Consider the following 7353-nt stretch of genomic DNA (forward strand, 5'->3'; position numbering starts at 1 on the left):
GGGTGAGGCTGATGTCTGGAGGTCAGCGCTCTGCCAGAGTTAGTTCGGGTCTTGACAAGCTCTCACCAGGACTGTTTCCCGTCGCAGCATTTACATTTTGGTTTATTTGGAGGACAACTTAGAATCTGTACCTATCGGACCACGCATTTGGATATTTCCCTCACGGATTTTGGCAGACGCAAAGATACGTCTCTTGTGCGTGTATGTCTTCGGATCACGGCTGTTCTTCGCAGGTGTTGTTGTCACTTGCGACCTTCACGCTGCTGTGGGGAGCTTCGCAGAGGCTGTCATCTGCGACCGCTGTTTCTGTCCCTTGTTCCCGTCGGAGGATTTTTACGGGACTAATGTCGTCGTTATTTCCCGGCATTGGATTTGGATTTACTTGCCTTGTCATCCTCGTCCAGCTGCTATACGGGAGTGAGAGCAACTTGTCTCGTTAGGTGGCAAGTAGGGAGGCTGCCGCCAGGTAAGACGAATTATTGTTCCTCATCTCTCGGGACATTGTGTTGCCCTTCAGTACTTGGCGTACAGTATTAGCCCTTTTGACAGCAGTTGGGTGGATTGATCACGGCTCAGGATTCTACCTATCTTCTGGTACTTCACCTGAGGTGAAATTGCGTACTTTCGTCAATCTTGATTATTTATAAACATATATATGTGTGTGTGTGTGTGTTTACATGTATATATTGTGACATTAGAGTGTTGGTATTAGTGAACTGAGTTCCACATTGTTTAGCTTGTGTTATAGGTAGGAATATTAAGGTTTATCCATGTTTTCATCTCCTACTTCTTTCTACCTTATTATTATTAGGATATTAATATTTTGGCTAGCCTTATTTGGATCCAACTCGTTTTATATTAAGTATGTTTCCTCTCTTAGAATTTTCACTTGTTTAGGGCTTAGTGTTGTAGCTTTAGGTTATCTTGCGAGATCCAGAGAACCAGGTATTTGTTCTCTTGATTATGTATTCTTGTAATTAAGTGCATTTAATTTCACAAGGTTGATTTAAATAATTTCTTAGTTTGTAATAAATATTGTTAAGTTTTCTTGAGTTTCTGTTTCTGTTTTCCTTAATGCTGAGGTACATTTACTGACTGCAATCCTAGTGAATATAAAGACCAAATAGAACCTGTATTGCAGCTTGTTATTTAATTAAAAACAAATAAAATATGCCTGTGACGCCAACTGCCCTATCAAGCCTGAGGAGCCCCTGCATATAAAAGGAAATGTCTCTCAATACCCAGTAGCTAAATTATGCTCTTCTCTGCTCTTGGCTTTCTCGCAGCAATAGTAATAATAATAATTTAGTTTTGCCCATGATCCATCCACCGCTGAATTCAGGTTATATATTTATATCGGGAGTCTCTTCTTACCTCATGATACGCCTCCAAGAAGAAAGAAAATCACATATTACCATAAAGTATCATATTAATTGTAGGTTAACAAAGCATTGAGCATGCATGATGCATTTATTGAAATCGGCCAGCTATCGTTCCGGTAAATTACAGTAGGATATTTAGGCTAGAATAATTTTTTTTTTTTTTAACAATTTACCATGTAGCTTACCATATCTTATTGAATGCAGAAATATTTAAAATCAATTGTCTTTTCACGCATACCTTTTCCTTTTTGCAGCCAGTTTAGTAAAGACATCCTGGGCCCTGGCGTTGCTTTACTTAGTAAGAGGCGTCACTGTCGGACCACGATTAATACGCAAAAAAGACTGTTCAGTGTTTAATCGTTACATTGTTTTGAAAGCCTCCACGTCTACGAGTCCAAACTTCTCTTCATTTCCTGTTATAAACATGTTCATACGATGCTGTTCAGTATGTAACTACAGCCTTCGAACTTCAACGGTTGCAATCTTATTTTTGGCAGACAAGCAAAAATGACTCCTAGCATACCATCCAAAAAGGACGGAATTGCAATCTCCATTTTTAACGTAAATATGTCATACATGCTAAACTGACTTCTATAATATTATGTCAGAAGGTCGAAGAGAATGATATTCTATAAGCCATTACCCCCTCACCATCAAGCAATCACTTTGTTTAAAAGTCCTAACCCAGCTCGAGTATTAAACGACCCTTGTGGCAATATGTCATAGAGAAGTCATGCAATACATATTACTCAGAGGGTCTTAGGCAGATGAACACACAAATGTAAAACGTTTTTGTCCAAAACGAAACAAATATGGCTAAAATAACTTTTTTTTTTTTTTCATTTTATTTATTTATTTATTTATTTGCAGAACGTACCAAAATTGGCAAAATGTATTAATGTCCTCCATTTAGTACAGTTTTTCCTTAGTGGCGTAAAAAAGTACAGGAATGACCAAAAGCAAATAACAAACAGTACTTTCGTACCGCTACTGGGAATCCTGATTACAGCCATACTTTTGTGTGTCTGGAGGATGACGTCTCCTCACCTCCAGTCGAGAACTTCCTCCGGTTCCAATAATGAGACTTTCAGCCAAAACAAAATTTTCAATTTCTCAGGATTCTTTCCCCGAATTCTTCGTAGATTTTCCTCCTGGGAAAGAGAGCAATTTTTAGTCCTTTAAATCCATTGCTTTGACGTCATTTTAGTAGTCCACAATCCTATATTTATGAAATTTGTAATCCCTCTTTTAGATGGGTTTCTTCTTCCTATTCCTACCGAAGGCACCGTTCACTATCTACATAATTTATCATGAAGTGATAGTGAGAATATTAATCTATGTCAGAAGACAAGAATGTCACATAATTTGTTTGAAAGTTAATTAACGGGTCTGTTTGACATTATGCTATGTTAGAATAAGAATGCAACCAACATTCACTGTTTACATATTTGGCAAATGTTGTACAAAAACTAAGTCTTATAAAAAAAAGGTTGACCAAGAACCCCAATACAAATATAGCATAATTCAATACAGTTACTAATATTTGCTATAATAAAAACTTTATTTGAGATAAAACAAAAGATTTGGTGGCATCTTATTCCGGAAATGTGACCAAGACTCATCTTCTCGGAGGCGCCAACATTTAAGGTGTATTGCTGCCGCCAGCAGCATCGTCTGTTTATCGTCATCAGAATCACTATACCAGATTTATGGAGTCCGTTTATCCACACTTTCTATCTCAGACGCAAATTAATAATTCGAAACTAAAATGTATTTACATTATCATGATACTCAATGTAAATAGTTTCAAGCTAAATACAAAATTTGAATACAATAGATTTTACATGAAAGCTGCAATTATTGTTATGCTCTATATTTGTTAATGCAGACATATTTTGGACAAAAATTTTAGTTTGTTAGTCGTAATACACTTTTACTTTCTTCCATCAAAACTGAACGGGAATCCTCACCTGACTTCGATTCCTATCTCTCCCAGTCTCTACTTAGAAGAAGAAGAAGAAGAAGAAGAAGAAGAGAGAGAGGAGAGAGAGAGAGAGAGAATGGCCTCCCAGAAGACGAAAAAGGAACTCGGCCTCTATACCCGGAGTCCAGAAGGAGGAGAATGCCTCCTCACGTCGCACCTGATGAGTTCATCCCTATAGACCTTCATATGCCAATTCCGTGACGAGATTCAATAAAAGATTTATAGTTTTAATTACAAAAAATAACGTTCGTTGGTTATTAATGAAGATTATGATAATGTCAGTTTAACATGTAAGAATGTAAGAAGAAATGATGGAGTTTTGTAATAGAAACGAAAACAGTAGGGTCCATAATCACTGTCTCCAGGAGACAGATAAGACAAATAAGAAGCTGAACTGAAGCATCTTTTATTCGATTATGATTTTGGCCTGAAGCTTTCATTAAAGGCTTTCATTCAGTTGTTTATTATTTGTTGAGTAATATAAGATGGTAAATTTTGTTGATTTCGAAAATGGGCAACAACGAGGGACGTTTAGATATGATATTTTTTTTTTTATTACAACAAGCAACAACTTTGAAGATAACTCGTGATAAGGCAAGAGAGAGAGAGAGAGAAGCGCCCGAGATCGACAATTTATACTCCTAAAAATGAATATTTTTTGTTATAGATTTAAAAGCTATATGCAGACATGATTGATGTAAGTCAGTCAGTCAAATATTTGAAATGTTTCCATAGCTTACCTTCAAAAGTATATAATATATATATATATATATATATATATATATATATATATATATATATATATATATATATATATATATATATATATATTATATATATTATATATTTATATATATATGGATTTTGTGAAGCACTGAAAATTATCTCCATAAACAATAGCAAGAGGACAACAATCTTGAAGATCAATCTAATCACCAGAACGTCAGAACACAACTGACAAGAAACCTTATCAAGACACCGGTGTTTCACCAACTGGCAACTTCCTCTTACATTTTCAACCTCATTTTTACTTTGTTTTTATTCTATATTCTCAGACAAGAGATGAATTGAACGTTATTTAATTGGTCAATCAACTGTCTGGTACTGTTGAAAGTGCCATAATTACTTTAAATGACTTGAAAATTCTTATAAAAAAGTAAATAAATTTTGCCATTCAACATTATCCAATACATAACGTATCTCCGGGGTCCCTCCTTCCGGCAATGAGTCTCCTCCTCCTCTTCCTCCTCCCCCTCTGCCTTTAGTGGTACTATTAATGATAAGATATAACAGTGATGTGTATTGACAAGGTCATTGACCTCAGTCCTAGGAATTATGATGACTCTTAAATGAACTGACTAATCTTGAAACAATAGCACAATAGTCCACTCCTTCTTCTTCTTCTTCTTTTTCGTGTTTTGAATAGTTTAGTCATAGTGGAGAGAGAAGGAGAGGGGAAGGGGGAGACTGTGGGGAGGTGGAAAGAGTTTATCAGTGTTATCAGTGATAAGTGAATTTGGAGCAACGACTGACGAGTTCAAGTTTCAATGGTCTCAAATACTTCATTTTTATTTGTTCACATTGTGGGTTTGCCTTTGTGATGATTCTGAATCCTATTGTCTCAATTCTGAACAAAATTAACTTATTTTTCGGGGAGGAACTTGATCGATAATCCGAGAGTTAATCTCTCTCTCTCTTTCTCTCTCTCAGACGCCATTCGGTGAGACGCTACTGATATGAAGATTGAGAAACCCTAGACAATTTCCTTCACGAATCTTCTATACTGGTGCCGTATAACTTAAATTACTAATGTTGTATTCGCTATTAATAACTAATGGACATTTTTTGCATAATTAGGACAATATGAATCATTGTATTTGACTCTACTATGGGTCTAGAGACGAAGAACGCTTCTTCTTCTGGGGAACCGATGGGACAGAGCGCGCATTGTCGACCTTCTGGCTTTGACAATAAAGGCGGAATTACCTCTTGGGGTTGAGGGTGGCACTCCTTATCAAGGAACTCTCTCTCTCTCTCTCTCTCTCTCTCTCTCTCTCTCTCTCTCTCTCTCTCTCGTAATTATCGGCTTTTTATTTGTACTCTGTCTCTGTATCCTGTACCAGCTGTAAACACTATTAACCATTTTTACTAGTTCACATTGTATGTAAGTCCTGAAGTCAAAAGCAAACATATGAATGGCATAGATTTTTCTTCAACTGATTAGTCCATAAAGTTGCCGGAAATCAAGAACGCCGCCATTTCATTCTTTCTTTCCTCTCGGACTGTCTTCTCCTTCGTTTTCATTGTGGAACACTTCGATATATATATATATATATATATATATATATATAAATATATATATATATATATATATATATATATATATATATATATATATATATATATATATATATATATATATATATATATATATATATACAATAACAGGTAATGTGAAGTCCCAGATTTCATGTAAAATAGAACAAATATCTTTGCAAGTCATTCATACCGAAGATTCGATTTGAGTCCTTGAAGGGAATCCCCCCAACCCCCCACCCTCTCCATACTACACAAACAGAGAGAGAGAGAGAGAGAGAGAGGTGTATATTGAAACGCCGCATGCAAAAGTTGCAAGCCCCCTGATAAGGAAGACCTTATCACCAGCCGCCCTGAGCGGTGGATTCCTCTTATCAGGGCCGATGGAATGTGGTGATTAGAAGGAACTGCTGAGTCCCCCTCAGCAGATAATGGTGACGAGGACGCAATGGATTTCTTCACGAAGAGTATTTCTTTCATTGCTCCGTGAATCACCTTTGCCAGATTTCATTCCTAATTTCTATGATGGACTTTGATGGAATGAGTGTCCCAGGAGCCAGTCAGTCATTCTGTCTTCGTTGTATAATTGTTCAGCAAACTTTGTTACATACGACAAATGTTTCATCTACATAAGCAACATAAAGACAGTCCCAGTTAGGAGCCTTTAATGTTAGAGAGAGAGTGAGGGGGGGGGGGGGGGGGAAGTGTAGCAGTTAAGGCTAATCAGGCGACGTCGAGGACCTTATCAAAATGCAGCCACCTCTAAACACAGCAGATAGCAGCAGCAAAGGCTCTTTGATCGAAGCCTCAAGGACTCGAGATATTACTTGTCACTCAGCCGCTGAAATGGGACGCCTCATCTATTCAGTCATTTGCGGTTTCAGCTGAAAACCCCGAATGAAAGTGAATGAAAGAGAATGAAAGTGAATGAAAGAGAATGAAAAGAAGCCATGAGCGCTGACACAATTCCCGATGAATGTCTCCTGCCACTCCCTAACAGACTGAGGTCTTGAGAAAATAATTCTGTGCACCACAATAAGCATCAAAAGGAAACATAGGAGCATCGTCGTCATTATCATGAATGAGAGAAAGAGAGATAAACGCATCAAGTGAACCACATCCTTCTCTCTCCTTCATGTTACGTTCACATGTTTTCACAGGAACCACTTGAACAATACTACAGCTCTTAGGTCACGATAGCTCCTGCTGCTGTCATCTACTGTCTGTCTGTTTGTCTGCGTGTCATCTCCTGTCCCTCGATCTCGTCCAGGGTCCTTCGTGTCTCCCCAGGGGGTCCTGGCTAATCCTTTGCCTCCTTCCCTTCAGTTTGGGGATTGTCAGGCATCCTTCTCTCTCTCTCTCTCTCTCTCCTGACTCCTCGAGAACTGAGCCTCTCCTGAGGTTTGGTCTCCAGCTATTTCAAATAATAAGTCTATCATTATCTCTCTCTAAATACTCGGCACATTTTGTGTGTGTGTTTGTGTCATTACTTTTGTATTGTGCTGATCTGCTCTGATTAAAATTCATCCTGTGATTTTTATTCCAAAAATTGCAGCTGATACACCATTTCTATCCTGTGCGTTTACCATCCATTTCTGTTCCTTCTTCTGCAGGAACCGGTGAAAGAATCTGAAAGTGTCTGTTTGAAGAGTAATTTGAGAACGAATGGAT

The sequence above is a fragment of the Macrobrachium nipponense genome, chromosome 25 (genome assembly GCF_015104395.2).
Source record: "Macrobrachium nipponense isolate FS-2020 chromosome 25, ASM1510439v2, whole genome shotgun sequence".
In the NCBI taxonomy this organism is placed as follows: Eukaryota; Metazoa; Arthropoda; class Malacostraca; order Decapoda; family Palaemonidae; genus Macrobrachium; species Macrobrachium nipponense.